Source organism: Oncorhynchus mykiss, chromosome 20 (assembly GCF_013265735.2).
Source record: "Oncorhynchus mykiss isolate Arlee chromosome 20, USDA_OmykA_1.1, whole genome shotgun sequence".
In the NCBI taxonomy this organism is placed as follows: Eukaryota; Metazoa; Chordata; class Actinopteri; order Salmoniformes; family Salmonidae; genus Oncorhynchus; species Oncorhynchus mykiss.
Genome location: NC_048584.1, coordinates 2503399 through 2520051, shown reverse-complemented (window position 1 = coordinate 2520051; position 16653 = coordinate 2503399). Strand labels below are relative to the sequence as shown.

General features: G+C 41.8%; 1 long non-coding RNA gene across 1 annotated transcript; it reads left to right on the top strand.

Annotated features, from left to right (window-relative positions):
- The first annotated feature begins 1324 nt into the window (after window positions 1-1324).
- On the top strand, window positions 1325-2102 carry LOC118942013. The gene is made up of 3 exons (XR_005037880.1): window positions 1325-1614; window positions 1727-1897; window positions 1990-2102. It is a non-coding gene; the product is annotated as an uncharacterized LOC118942013 (long non-coding RNA).
- Window positions 2103-16653: the final 14551 nt, after the last annotated feature.

Sequence of the window (16653 nt, the reverse complement as noted above, 5' to 3'; positions counted from 1 at the left end):
AGCTACCTAAGTATGGTTCCCAATCAGAGACAACGATAGACAGCTGTCCCTGATTGAGAACCATACATGGCCAAAACAAAGAAATACAAAAACATAGAAAAAGGAACATAGAATGCCCACCCAAATCACACCCTGACCAAACCAAAATAGAGACATAAAAAGCTCTAAGGTCAGGGTGTGACAGTACCCCTCCCCCCCAAGGTGCGGACTCCGGCCGCAAAACCTGAACCTATAGGGGAGGGTCTGGGTGGGCATTTCTCTGCGGTGGCGGCTCTGGTGAGGTATGTAGACCCCGCTCCACCTCTGGCTTGGTCCACTTAGGTGGCGGCTCTGCTGAGGGACGTAGACCCCGCTCCACCTCTGGCTTGGCCCACTTAGGTGGCGGCTCTAGAGCGGGGACCCTCGCATAGCTACAACACTGACCTCAACATCTTGTAATTTAGCTCTAACGTTAGCTAGCTAGGGCACGTGGCCAGACGTGATAGGGTTGTCCTCGGTCATTTAGATTAATGTCTTTGGTGTGTGCTTGTTGTTGATCACAGATCAGGCATTGTGTTCAAGCCAGTACGGCTTGAAATGTATTTCCCAATTTCTTTCCTATAGATTTGAGTGGTTGTGGTAACTGTTTGTAGCTAGTCAGATAGCTAGCTAGATATGTTGGTTGATTTCACTGGAATATTGCCTTGCCAAGCTCCAGATCCGCAGGCAGGCGGACACCTTTTACATCATTAAAGTGGAATTTGGAACAAATGGTTGATCCACTGCAGGGAAGACAAAGGGGAGAGGGTATAAAGGGGAATCTTGTATGATGTATGATGTACAGCTACACCATAACTTCAAAATGACATTGTGTGTAATTGCATGTGCAGTGTAACATGTTGGTGAAGGCCCAATACCAAAAATGCAAGAAGTTCATGAAGTTGCAACCTTCTCTTATGGAGATCAAGGTGAAAATATGAACTGTCTGATGTATTTTCTTTATTGAACCCTTGGGCTTGATTTGTGTCAGACCCATTCTGTTTCCCCCTGTGTAGCTTATGTGTTCTGATTAGTCTCTCTTTTTTGTAGCACAAATAAACATTTTTGATGATTTCCAATTGTGACTTGTGACCCTCTTTCCTTCGTTGAGAGAGCCTTTGGGGGAAAACGGATATGTAAGTGCTGGTAGAGCTTGCTTGCTTTAATATTTTGACACTTGTTCTGTGGACTGAACAGGACACCAAACAGTCATAGAATCAAGTCTAAAAATACTAACCATTTGACTACCATGTTGGTAATCTTTTCCCACATCTAAGGAACCCTTCTATGATCCTTACACGGGCAAAGGATATCTGAATTATCGCCTGAAGACGGCATCAAGGAAGACTCATCAAGAAGAGTATTTCACCCCAGTCGGGAGGCCCAACCCATAGGAGGAAGACTGACCTGGACCACCAGCTTGTTGGTGATGCATGCAAGGAGGCCCTTTCCTTCCTTGTCCACTCGGCCAATGAAAAACACATTTATCAGACGATGAAGGGGGTGTTCCAGGATCGCCAGGAGCCAGTTTATAGTCCAGACAGAAGCACAGATGTCCTCACAGTCTTTCCCAGGTTTCTGGACATCAAAGGATTGGTGAGTGATGTAGTATGTGGTATGTGTTGGAATCAGAACTACAGGCTATTTGTCTGATTGAGAACATGATTTTGTGTTGGTCATGAAGTTCAGTTGATCCACTTTGTTTTAGGTGAATCAGGACTTTTTGCCGACGATGAAACATCCTCTAAGCTCCTTGAAAAGTGGGACGCAATATTGAAGCCTAAAGTCATCAAACTGGCAAAATCCATGACTATGACCGCCGATTTGCGTCGCCTCCTGAAGTCTGCAGAAAAACCACCAGAGAATGACTGCGAAACCAGTAAGTGGATTCTCTCGTGGATAGTGCAATGTTTCAAACTCAGCGATATTATTTTTTGTGATTTGGGGTGTTTTGCCTTTTCTTGCCCTCAGACTGGGACAATGATATGTCCTCCCTGCTGCTGCTTCATCTCCTCCCACCAGCAGCAGGAGGGAAGAGGACCAAGATCAGTGCCAGTGATGCTGTGGGTAGACTAGTGCACTTTCAGAAGGTAAGATGATACAGTAATTGTGTAATCAATTTTTTGGGTTGTTTCTTCATTGTATTAACATGTGGAAAGGGACTTAGAAGGACCCTTTGTGTGTTGCAGTCATGCTGCAGCATTGAAGAACATCATGATGGGAGCCATGGTCGACAGCCGTACCTCCTTGCCGTTGGTAGAAGACCGAGCCAGATTGACAACATCGTGGTGCCAGGCAACTAGTAGTCTGCGTTTGTTTGATTAACTACTGTTCACAGCCCACTTTGTCTTTAACTTGACGTATGGTGATGCTCTTGTCAACTTCTACAGAATAACCTCTGCAGACAACCATCTACAACATTGATATAGGCAAAACAAGAGGCATCTAGCATGATAGAGTTCAGGACAAAACTTCTTAACTAGATAAATGTATCTTGCGGTGCTTTTGTTGTCAAGTGTTGCACAGAAACAGCCAGTCATTGATATCGAATTTGAGAATTGATCACAGCTTCTATTCCGCCACCAAGTTTAGATTGGTCTGTGCTCCAGATGGTTGAAGACCGCAGTTTTCAACATACTCAGGTTTCAGAAAACATTTCAATAGTATTCATAAGGATATTATATATGGTACTTCAACCAAAGATGGGGTTTTGTGGAGCCAGTAGAAGTAGTGTTGGGAGTTAGATATAATATCAGGCGGGAAAAAAACAGGCATATATGATCAAGTCCTAGTGAAATAACCTTTTGTATATATTCCTATAGTTGAAACATTAACATTCATGTGTCGCAATTCTGAAATCTGTAAGTTATTGGAAAATGCACCTACACATCTGTGGAAGACACTTAGTAAGACTTTTGTGATGGAAGTTACTTTAAGACTCATCTCTCCCAAAACATATAAATGCTTTACAGATCCAATTGTACTATGATGACTTTGAAACTGCCAACCCACTTGGATCCAAGTGTGGTGTTCACAAGATAGGTGCCATTTAGTTTGTACTCAGTACAAGCATGCGCCTCTCCTTTGTTTTTTATGAGTCAAAGTTATTTAACAGTATATTTAGTGAATTGGTAAGCTAAGGATGTTGATATAAGTCATGATATTAGGAGAAGTGTTCATTTCCAGTGAGTGTATTTAATGGGTTTTGTTTCTGTAGCTGTCTTGGCTGGCCAGCCACTTCGGTAGCTACTGGCTGGCTAGTTTAGACCGAAGAGATGAGAGAACGATTTTCAGACTGAAGCACATACTGTGTGTTCTGACAGTGACACAATGCCCACCTGTAGACTGAAGCTGAACTTTACTACAACATTACATCTGACCTTATTTAAAATTGTCAATGTTGAGGTGGTAGAACTGACTAAATGACATGAATAATGGAGGTCTAATAAACTATTTAATTCTCCAGGTAAACATGCTTAGCTCATGTTTCTTATTTTCATATACAGTACCAGTCAAAAGTTTGGACGCAGCTACTCATTCAAGGGTTTTTCTTTATTTTTACTAATTTCTTAATTGCAGAATAATAGTGAAGACATAAACTATGAAATAACAGATATGGAACATTGTGGTAATCAAAAAATGGTTAACAAATCTAAATATATTTTTGATTTTTCAAAGTAGCCACCATTTGCCTTGATAACAGCTTTGCACATCCTTGGCATTCTCTCAACCAGCTTCACGAGGAAAGCTTTTCCAACCGTCTTGGAAGGAGTTCCCACATATGCTGAGCACGGTCCTCATGAGAGCCAGTTTCATCATAGCGCTTGATGGGGTTTTTACGACTGCACTTGAAGAAACTTTCAAAGGTCTTGAAATGCTGTCTTAAAGTAAGGATGGACTGTCGTTTCTCTTTGCTTATATGAGCTGTTCTTTCCATAATATGGACTGAATGGCTTAAATGCATTAAGAAGGATATTACACAAATTAACTTTTAACAAGGCATGCCTGTTACTTGAAATGCATTCCAGGTGACTACCTCATGAAGCTGGTTGAGAGCATGCCAAGAGTGTGCAAAGCAGTCATTGGGGTAAAGGGTAGCTACTTTGAAGAATCTAAAATATATTTTGATTTGTTTAACACTTTTTTGGTTACTACCTGATTCCATATGTGTTATTTCAAAGTTTTGATGTCTTCACTACAATGTAGAAAATAGTCAAAATAAAGAAAAACCCTTGAATGAGTAGGTGTGTCCAAACTTTTGACTGGTACTGTAGATCTTTTTTTGTTTAGTTTATTAATTCAACCATTTAAAAAAACAAGCACACATAAAACTTGAAAAAGCCATACATGCACATTAGTAAAATCATTGAGGACAAAACAGAGTAAAGTCTGGGACTTATTTCAATTGTTGTCTTCTTGAAACAAGATGGCTAGACAAGATCAAACACAGTTGAACAAAGTATGACAGCGCGATAATAAAACATACAAACAGAGAAGAAGAAAATGTATCTAATTTTTTTCATCATAGGGTAGGTACATTCATATGGGCACAGAAAGACATCAAACTGTTTTTTTACTTTAGTTTTACTTTAGCTCTAGTATACAAGAAAGTACATTTCCCAGCATTACTCCTGAACCCTGTATAAGCACATATTAGCAACACCTGATCTGGTGCTGTAATTGTTGCGTCCCTAATATGTTGCATATCTAATCTGGGCACAGAACCATAAATACTCCTATAAACCCAACCCAGTCTAATCTGGGACACCCTAGCCTCAACAGGCAGCCAATTGAGTTCCTGAAAGCAGTTCCTGCCTATGTGAGTATGTGGACTCACCTTCAATACTACCCTGATCAGCGTATTCTGGGCTATCCCCTTCATAAACTTAGATAAGCCCCCAAACCAGGAAGTACTAGCATAGTCAAAATGGCATTGATGAGGGCAGTGGCTAGCACTCTCATGGAGTCCTTATCAAGCAGCTTGGACGTTCTAGACAAAAACTTAGTCCTGGCATTAACCTTCCCTAGCACTTTAGTGGCCATGCTCACAACTCCCAAGCTTCCTTCAAGGATACATCCCGGGTAGCTAACAGAGGTTTTAGTAGTCAGCACCTCACACTCCACTCTGATTTCAGAGGACCGACACAATTTAGGTCTGGATCCCAAAATAATTGCCTCAGTTTTACCTAAGTACAGAGATAGCTTATTATCTCCTCGCCATTTGCTACTGCTCCTCGCCATTTGCTAAGCTCTGTCCAAAGTATGCTCTCCAACGTAGTTTTACTTTTGTGAGACACTAGAAGTGTAGTCATCCACAAAAAGGAAAAGATGGCAAGAACAATCATCTTTCATATAGTTTATATACAATAAAAACAGTAGAGGCCCAAGCACGCTCCCCTGCGGAACACCACAACTCATTGGTTTTGCCTGAGACAGTGAACCCTTAACCTCTACTACTTGCTCCCTACCTGAGAAATAGGACTTTACCCAGCCTAGAGGGAGACTGCTTAACCTCAGTGCCTCCAGTTTGGAGATTAGGAGACAGTAGTTAACTGTATCAAAGGCCTTCTATAGGTCAAGCAGTACCATTCCATAGAAATGAACCTCATCAATCTCTTTCCTGATGAAGACAGTCAAGTAAAGTAGACATGAATCAATGGAGTATGTTTTTCTAAAACCCGACTGAAAATCATACATTAGACTTTGTTTGTAGACACTCTCTCCAGGATCTTTGATGCTATACTGAGGATAGATGCAGGCCTATAATTCCCAGGGTCAGAATTTATACCCTTCTTATACAGATATATAACTTTAGCGTGTTTCATGCCCCTGGGAAAGGTGCATTGTTCAGGAGAGAGATTAACAATATACATAATAGAAGGGGCAGTTTGCTCATTAGAATCTCTAAGAAACCTTGCAGGAATATTATCCAGGCCTGTGGCTTTGGAGCATTTAAGCTCCACTAGCATACTGGCTCTTTTGGCTGTTGCTGCTTTTGCAAAAGAAAAAGAGTTTGCCTGAACCTCTAACTCGGCGTAATACTTCTTGACTTGGTCGTTTCCATACAAACCAGAACTGGTGGGCAGCTTGCTAACCAGCTTGCTGGCAACAGAAGTAAAAAAAGAGTTTAATTAATTGGCAACCTCTGCTTTTTCATATATTGTCTCCCCCCAGATATTCAGTCCAATACTGTTTAGTTTGTTTATGGTAGTACTACTACAGCCTAGTTCCTTAAATGATTTCCAAAGCTTTTTAGGGTAGTCGTTTGTTCTCAATGATTTTATCAGCAAATTAGATCATCATCTATTTTGCTCTGTGTTTCATTTCTGTGATGTTTACAGTGCATTCCGAAAGTATTCAGACCTCTTGACTTTTTCCACATTTTAGTTATGTTACAGCTTTATTCTAAAATGTATTAAATTGTTTTTTTTCTCATCAAACTACACACAATATCCCATAATGATAAAGCAAAAACAGATTTTTAGAAATTGTTGCAAATTTATGAAAAAACAAACATTACATTTACATAAGTATTCAGACCCTTTCATCAGTACTTTGTTGAAGCACCTTTGGCAGCAGCCTTGAGTGTTCTTGGGTATGACATTACAAGCTTGGCACACCTATTTTTGGGGAGTTTCTTTCATTCTTCTCTGCAGATCCTCTCAAGCTCTGTCAGGTTGGATGGGGAGCTTCGCTGTACAGCTATTTTCAGGTCTCTCCAGAGATGTTAAATCTTATTCAAGTCTGGGATCTGGCTGGTCCACTCAAGGACATTCAGAGACGTGTCTCAAAGCCACTCATGCATTGTCTTGGCTGTGTGCTTAGGGTCGCATTCAAGCAAAATAGTTCAATCTTGGTTTCATCAGACCAGAGAATCTGTCTGATGGTCTGAGAGTCTTTAGGTGCCTTTTGGCAAACTCCAAGCGGGCCTTCAGTTGCCTTTTACTGAGGAGTGGCTTCCGTTTGGCAACTTTACCATAAAGGCCTGATTGATGGAGTGCTGCAGGGATACTTGTCCTTCTGGAAGGTGTTCCCATCTTCACAGAGGAGCTCTGTCAGTGTGACCATCGGGTTCTTGGTCACCCCTTGACCAAGGCCCTTCTCCCCCGTTTGCTCAGTTTGCCTGGGTGGCCAGCTCTAGGAAAAGTCTTGGTAGTTCCAAACTTCTTCCATTTAAGAATGATGGAGGCCACTGTGTTCTTGGGGACCTTCAATGCTGCAGAAATGTTTTGGTACCCATCCCAAGATCTGTACCTCAACACAATCCCTGTCTTGGAGCTCTATGGACAATTTCTTCGACCTCATAGCTTGGTTTTTGCATTGACATGCACTGTCAACTGTGGGACCTTTAAAACGGTATAAGATACATGTATGTTTGAGGAATTTTAATTATGATATTTCTGTTGTTTTGAATTTGGTGCCCTGCACCTTCACTTGCTGTTGTCATATCATCCCGTTATTGGGATTGCAGCCCAAAGACGTTTTAATACAGGGCTAAGATTGAATCTTACTACACTGGCTTCCCAGGCACTGTCTATCCCTATACTATCCAGCACAAATGATCAGTCAATTTTACCCACTTCCTCCCTAAACATTTCAACACAGTATTTTTTGAGCCCTCTGATTCTAACAGTTTTGTGACACTTAAATATATTTATTTATATAGCCCTTCGTACATCAGCTCATATCTCAAAGTGCTGTACAGAAACCCAGCCTAAAACCCCAAACAGCAAGCAATGTGTCACAGGATTCTTCTGTTGAAGGAGAGGCGGCCCAAAACGCAACGTGGTTATTGTGATACATCTTTAATGAAGATGATAAATGAACAATATACAAAACAAGAAATGTGAAGAGAGAGGAAAGGAGGGGGAGAGAGAAAAAAAAAAAAAAAAAAAAAAAACAGCCCTATCTGGTGTAACAAACACAGAGACAGGAACAACCACCCACAAAACCCAACACAAAACAGGCTACCTAAATATGGCTCCCAATCAGAGACAATGACTAACACCTGCCTCTGATTGAGAACCATATCAGGCCCAAACACAGAAACAGACAAACAAGACATCCAACATAGAATGCCCACTCAGATCACACCCTGACCAAACAAAACATAGAAACAGACAAACAAGACATCCAACATAGAATGCCCACTCAGATCACACCCTGACCAAACAAAACATAGAAACAGACAAACTAGACATCCAACATAGAATGCCCACTCAGATCACACCCTGACCAAACAAAACATAGAAACAGACAAACTAGACATCCAACATAGAATACCCACTCAGATCACACCCTGACCAAACAAAACATAGAAACAGACAAACTAGACATCCAACATAGAATGCCCACTCAGATCACACCCTGACCAAACAAAACAAAGAACATACAAAGCAAACTATGGTCAGGGTGTGACACAATGCAGGTGTAGAAGCACGGTGGCTAGGAAAAACTCCCTAGAAAGGCCAAAACCTGGAAAGAAACTTAGAGAGAAACCAGGCTATGAGGGGTGGCCAGTCCTCTTCTGGCTGTGCCAGGTGGAGATTATAACAGAACATGGCCAAGATGTTCAAATGTTCATAACTGACCAGCATGGTCAAATAATAATAATCACAGGAGTTGTCGAGGGTGCAGTAAATCAGCACCACAGAAGTAAATGTCAGTTGGCTTTTCATAGCCGATCATTAAGAGTATCTCTACCACTCCTGCTGTCTCTAGAGAGTTGAAAACAGCAGATCTGGGACAGGTAGTACGTCCGGTGAACAGGTCAGGATTCCATAGCCGCAGGCAGAACAGTTGAAACTGGAGCAGCAGCACGGCCAGGTGGACTGGGGACAGCAAGGAGTCATCATGCCAGGTAGTCCTGAGGCATGGTCCTAGCGCTCAGGTCCCCCGAGAGAAAGAAAGAAAAAGAGAATTAAAGAGAGCATACTTAAATTCACACAGGACACCGGATAAAACAGGAGAAGTACTCCAGATATAACAAACTGACCCTAGCCCCCCAACACATAAACTACTGCAGCATAAATACTGGAGGCTGAGACAGGAGGGGTCAGGAGGCACTGTGGCCCCATCTGATGATACACCCGGACAGGGCCAAACAGGCAGGATATAACCCCACCCACTTTGCCAAAGCACAGCCCCCACACCGCTAGAGGGATATCTTCAACCACCAACTTACCATCCTGAGACAAGGCCGAGCATAGCCCACAAAGATCTCCGCCACGGCACAACCCAAGGCGGGGGCACCAACCCAGACAGGAAGATCACGTCAGTGACTCAACCCACTCAAGTGACGAACCCCTCATAGGGACGGCATGAAAGAACACCAGTAAGCCAGTGACTCAGCCCCTGTAATAGGGTTAGAGGCAGAGAATCCCAGTGGAGAGAGGGGAACCGGCCAGCCAGAGACAGCAAGGGCGTTTCGTTGCTCCAGAGCCTTTCCGTTCACCTTCACACTCCTGGGCCAGACTACACTCAATCATATGACCCACTGAAGAGATGAGTCTTCAGTAAAGATTTAAATGTTGAGACCGAGTCTGCGTCTCTCACATAGGTAGGCAGACCATTCCATAAAAATGGAGCTCTGTTGGAGAAAGTCCTGCCTCCAGCTGTTTGCTTAGAAATTCTAGGGACAATTAGGAGGCCTGCGTCTTGTGACCGTAGCGTACGTGTAGGTATGTACGGCAGGACCAAATCAGAAAGATAGGTAGGAGCAAGCCCATGCAATGCTTTGTAGGTTAGCAGTAAGACCTTGAAATCAGCCCTTGCCTTAACAGGAAGCCAGTGTAGGGAGGCTAGCACTAGAGTAATATGATCACATTTTTTGGTTCTAGTCAGGATTCTGGCAGCCGTATTTAGCACTAACTGAAGTTTATTTAGTGCTTTATCCGGGTAGCCGGAAAGTAGAGCATTGCAGTAGTCTAACCTAGAAGTAACAAAAGCATGGATTAATTTTTCTGCATCATTTTTGGACAGAAAGTTTCAGATTTTTGCAATGTTACTTAGATGGAAAAAAGCTGTCCTTGAAACAGTCTTGATATGTTCGTCAAAGAGAGATTAGGGTCCAGAGTAACGCCGAGGTCCTTCACAGTTGTCTTTGAGATGACTGTACAACCATCAAGATTAATTGTCAGATTCAACAGAAGATCTCTTTGTTTCTTGGGTCCTAGACTTCTTTATGTCTGAAACACAGGCTTCTAGCGAGGGCAATTTTGGGGCTTCACCATGTTTCATTGAAATGTACAGCTGTGTGTTATCTGCATAGCAGTGAAAGTTAACATTATGTTTTTGAATGACATACCCAAGAGGTAAAATATATAGTGAAAACAATAGTGGTCCTAAAACGGAACCTTGAGGAACATCGACATTTGTCAGAGGACAAACCATTCACAGAGACAAACTGATATCTTTCCGACAGATAAGATCTAAACCAGGCCAGAACTTGTCCGTGTAGACCAATTTGGGTTTTCAATCTCTCCAAAAGAATGTGGTGATCGATGGTATCAAAGGCAGCACTAAGGTCTAGGAGCACGAGGACAGATGCAGAGCCTCTGTCTGATGCCATTAAAAGGTAATTTACCACCTTCACAAGTGCAGTCTCAGTGCTATGATGGGGTCTAAAACCAGACTGAAGCATTTCGTATGCATTGTTTGTCTTGCGCAGCAACTCACTGCCTTCCTGAACAGCTTTTTCTAACATTTCTGAGAGGAATGGGACATTTGATATAGGCCGATCATTTTTTATATTTCTGGGTCAAGGTTTGGCTTTTTCAAGAGAGGCTTTATTACTGCCACTTTTAGTGAGTTTGGTACACACCCAGTGGATAGAGAGCCGTTTATTATGTTCAACATAGGAGGGCCAAGTACAGGAAGCAGCTCTTTCAGTAGTTTATTTGGAATAGGGTCCAGTATGCAGCTTGAAGGTTTAGAGGCCATGATTATTTTCATCATTGTGTCAAGAAATTTAGTGCTAAAACACTTGAGTGTCTCTCTTGATCCTAGGTCCTGGCAGAGTTGTGCAGACTCAGGACAACTATGCTTTGAATGAATACACAGATTTAAAGAGGAGTCCATAATTTGCTTTCTAATAATCATGATCTTTTCCTCAAAGAAGTTCATTAATTTATTACTGCTGAAGTGAAAGCCATCCTCACTTGGGGAATGCTGCTTTTTAGTTAGCTTTGCGACAGTATCATAAATAAATTTAGGATTGTTCTTATTTTCCTCATTTAAGTTGGAAAAATAGGATGATCTTCGATACTGCACGGTACTGTCTTTCCAAGCTAGTCGGAAGACTTCCAGTTTGGTGTGGCACTATTTCCGTTCTAATTTTCTGGTAGCTTGCTTCAGAGCTCGGGTATTTTCTGTATACCAGGGAGCTAGTTTCTTATGGCAAATGTTTTTAGTTTTTAGGGGTGCACCTGCATCTAGGGTATTGCGCAAGGTTAAATTGAATTCCTCAGTTAGGTGGTTAACTGATTTTTGTCCTCTGACGTCCTTGGGTAGGCAGAGGGAGTCTGGAAGGGCATCAAGGAATCTTTGTGTTGTCTGAGGATTTATAGCACGACTTTTGATGCTCCTTGGTTGGGGTCTGAGCAGATTATGTGTTGCAATTGCAAACATAATAAAATGGTGGTCCAATAGTCCAGGATTATGAGGAAAAACATTAAGATCCACAACATTTATTCCATGGGACAAAACTATGTCCAGAGTATGACTGTGACAGTGAGTATGTCCAGAGACATGTTGGACAAAACCCACTGAGTCGATGACGGCTCCGAAAGCCTTTTGGAGTGGGTCTGTGGACTTTTCCATGTGAATATTAAAGTCACCAAAAATTAGAATATTATCTGCTATGACTACAAGGTCCGATAGGAATTCAGGGAACTCAATGAGGAACGCTGTATATGGCCCAGGAGGCCTGTAAACAGTAGCTATAAAAAGTGATTGAGTAGGCTGTATAGATTTCATGACTAGATGCTCAAAAGATGAAAACGTCATTTTTTTTTTGTAAATTGAAATTTGCTATCGTAAATGTTAGCAACACCTCCGCCTTTTCGGGATGCACGGGGGATATGGTCACTAGTGTAACCAGGAGTTGAGGCCTCATTTAACACAGTAAATTCATCAGGCTTAAGCCATGTTTCAGTCAGGCCAATCACATCAAGATTATGATCAGTGATTAGTTCATTGACTATAACTACCTTTGAAGTAAAGGATCTAACATTAAGTAGCCCTATTTTGAGATGTGAGGTATCACGATTTGGTTTTGGCCTTTCTAGGGAGTTTTTCCTAGACACCGTGCTTCTACACCTGCATTGCTTGATGTTTGGGGTTTTAGGCTGTGTTTCTTTACAGCACTTTGAGATATCAGCTGATGTACGAGGGGCTATATAAATAAATTTGATTTGATTTGATTTCAGTTTCTGCTTGTAAACGGGAAACAAGAGTACGGAGTCGTGATCTGATTTTCCGAATCGCGGACGAGGGAGTGCCTTGTATGCTTGCTTGTGGGTAGAATAGCAGTGGTCTAGGACTTTATTGCCCCTAGTGGCATTGGAGACGTGTTGATGGAAGTTGGGCAAATAAAATTGTCGGGAATCAGAAAGGCAGCCTCTGGGTGTAGAGTATCCTGCTTGTTCATGCCTTGTACAGTTCTTTAAGCGCCAGCTTATTATTTTTATTGTCCTGAGGTGGAATGTATACAGCGATTACAGCTGACAACTCCCTCGGGAGGTGGAAGGGCCGACATTTGACCATAAAGTATTCCAAGACCTGAACACTGGGTTGGCACTTCCACCTCGCTGGAATTAGCACACCAGTTGGAGTTGATGAGGAGGCAAACCCCTCCCCCCCTCGATTTCCACAACTCAACTGTCCTGTCCGCCCGGTGATTGGAGAATTCATTGAGTTGGATAGCCATGAGGGGTTCTTGTCTAAGAGTCATGTTTCTGAAAGCAAATAATATTGCAATTCCGAGAGTCCTGTTGGTAGCGAATCCCCGATCGGAGGTCATCCATCTAATTATCAAGTGACTGTCCATTTGCCAGTAGAATGGAGGGAAGAGGTGGGCGGTTTTCCCTTCGCCTTAATCTCACCAGGATGCCCCTTCTCTTGCCTCCGTAATACCAGCGTTTCCTCTTGGGTAGCCCGACAATTGGCTTGGAATTACAGGAGAGCTCTGGGCAGATGAGTCAAAGTAGAAGCCGACCTGATGTTCAAGAGTTCTTGTGGGTTGCAAGAAATAATAGCGGTACATTATGTGAAAATAGACAAAAAATAAACAACAAAATGGTCACAAAATAGCAAAGTTGGGTCGGAGCTTGCAAAACGGTGGCCATCCAGTACGGCGCCATCTTAAGTTTAATGGCTGTGTTCAGAGGAAACTGTCGATCGATCGATCAACACTATTGTAGTTACTCCACAATAGTAACCAAAATGACAGACTGAAAAGGAAGCCTGTAAAATATATTCCAAAACATGCATCCTGTTTGCAATGAAGCACTAAAGTAAAACTGCAAAAAATGTGGCAAAGAAATTAACTTTTTGTCCTGAATACAAAGTGTTACGTTTGGGGCAAATCCAACACAACACATCACTGTGTACCACTCTTCATATTTTCATGCATGGTGGTGGCTGCATCATGTTATGGGTATGCTTGTCATCGGCAAGGACTAGGACGTTTTTTAGGATACAAATAAATGGAGTAGAGCTAAGCACTGTATCGCTTAAAACTACTCTATGGATTCTAATTACTGCACAGTTTGTGTGTGGTGTGTGTGTGTGAGAGAGAGAGGTGTGGTTGGGTACTGTGAGATTCTTTAATCAGCTTGGCTCATTGGACAGGTCAGAGTTTGTTTATGTACTGTACCAGTCAAAAATTTGGACACACCTACTCATTCAAGGGTTTTTCTTTATTTTACTATTTGTTACATTACAGAATAATAGTGAAGACATCAAAACTATGGAATAACACATATGAAGTCATGTAGTAACCAAAAACGTCTTAAAGAAATCAAAATATATTTCATATTTGAGATTCTTTAAAGTAGCCACCCTTCACCTTGATGAAAGCTTTGCCAACTCTTGGCATTCTCTCAACCAGAGAGGGGCAGTGCGGAAGGTAGCCTAGTGGTGAGAGCATTGGGCCAGTGACTGGAAAGTTGCTGGATCGAATCCCCAAGCTGACGAGATAGAAATCTGTATTTCTGCCCCTGAACAAGGCAGTTAACCCACTGTTGCCCGGTAGGTTGTCATTGTAAATAAGAATTTGTTCTTAACTGACTTGCCTAGTTAAATAAAGGTGAAAATAAAAAAAACAGCTTTACCTGGAAATCTTTTCCAACAGTCTTGAAGGAGTTCCCACATATGCTGAGCACTTATTGGCTGCTTTTCCTCCAACTCATCCCAAACCATCTCAATTGGGATGAGGTAGGATGATTGTGGGTGCCAAGTCATCTGATGCAGCACTCCATCACTCTCCTTCTTGGTCAAATAGCCCTTACACAGCCTGGAGGTGTGTTGGGTCATTGTCCTGTTGAAAAACAAATGATAGTCCCACTAAGCACAAACCAGATGGGATGGGATAGCCATGCTGATTAAGTGTGCCTTAAATTCTAAATAAATCACTGACAGTGTCACCAGCAAAGAACCCCCACATAATCACTCCTCCATGCTTCAAGGTGGAGCACACATGCGGAGATCATCCGTTCACCCACTCTGCGTCTCACAAAGACACGGCGGTTGGAACTAAAAATATAAAATTTGGACTCATCAGACCAAAGGACAGATTTCAACCGGTCTGTCTATTGCTTGTGTTTCTTGGCCAGAGCAAGTCTCTTCTTCTTATTGGTATCCTTTAGTAGTGGTTCCTTTGCAGCAATTCGACCACGAAAGCCTAATTCACACAGACTGTTGATGTTGAGAGGTGTCTGTTACTTGAACACTGTGAAGCATTTATTTGGGCTGCAATCTGAGGTGAAGTTAAGTCCAATGAACGTGTCCTCTAGAGCAGAGGTAATTCTGGGTCTTCCTTTCCTGTGGCAGTCCTCATGAGAGCCAGTTTCATCATAATGCTTGATGGGTTTTGCAACTGCACTTGAAGAAACTTTCAAATTTCTTGAAATGTTCCATATTGACTGACCTTCATGTCTGATCACCCCCCTCCCCCCCACCCCACACACTCACACACACATGGGACGGTTGAGCTAACGTGTGCTAATGTGATTAGCATGAGGTTGTAAGTAACAAGAAAATTTCCCAGGACATAGACGTATCTGACATGGGCAGAAATCTTAAATTCTTGTAAATCTAACTGAACTGTCCAATTTACAGTAGCTATTGCAGTGCAAGAATACCATGCTATTGTTTGAGGATAGTGCACAGTTAATAAACCAATTAGGCACATTTGGGCAGACTTGATACAACATTTTGAACCTTAAATGCAATGGTTCATTGGATCAGTATAAAATTGTGCACATACACTGCTGCCATCTAGTGGTCAAAATGTGAATTGTGCTTAAACAGGAATAATATTTTTTTGCCTTTCTCTTGAGTTTCAAAAAAAACATTTTCTTTGTATTATCTTTCACCAGATCTAATGTGTTATATTATTCTACTTTAATTTTACATTTCCACAAACCTCAGTGTTTCCTTTCAAATGGTATCAGGAATATGCATATCCTTGCTTCAGGTCCTAAGGTTAGATTTGGGTATGTCATTTTTGGTGAAAATTGAAAAAAAAAGCTCCGATCCTTAAAGTAATGATGGACTGTCATTTCTCTTTGCTTATTTGAGCTGTTCTTGCTATAATAAGGACTTGGTCTTTTCCCAAATAGGGCTATCTTCTGTATACTACCCCTACCCTGTCACAACACAACCACACCACAACTCAAACACATTAAGAAGGAAAGAAATTCCACAAATTAACTTTTAACAAGGCACAGTTGTTAATTGAAATACATGAAGCTGGTTGAGAGAATACCAAGAGTGTGCAAAGCTGTCAAGGCAAAGGGTGGCTACTTAGAAGAATCTCAAATATAAAATATATTTAGTTTTGTTTAACATTTTTTGGGTTACTACATGATTCCACATGTGTTATTTCATAGTTTTGATGTCTTCACTATTATTCTGCAATGTAGAAAGTAGTAAAAATAAAGAAAACCCTGGAATGAGTAGTTGTGTCCAAACTTTTGACTGGTACTGTATGTGTTCCAGAGTAGAGAGTAGAGTGCAGGTTGTTGGTGGCACCTTAATTGTGGAGGACAGACTCATAGTAATGGCTAGAACGGAATAAATGGAATGGTATCAAACTCAGGGTAGCCTAGTGGTTAGCGCGTTGGACTAGTAACCGAAAGGTTGCAAGTTCAAATCCACAAGGTACAAATCTGTCATTTTGCCCCTGAACAGGCAGTTAACCCACTGTTCCTAGGCCGTCATTGAAAATAAGAATTTGTTCTTAACTGACTTGCCTAGTTAAATAAAGGTCAATCAAACACAGATAACATTCCAATAACTCCTTTCCAGACATTATTATGAGCTGTCCTCCCCTCAGCAGCCTCCTGTGGAGTAGTGTTCCAGAGTAGAGAGACCCACAGTAGCAATTGTAATTGAGTACTAGCAGTGTCTGCT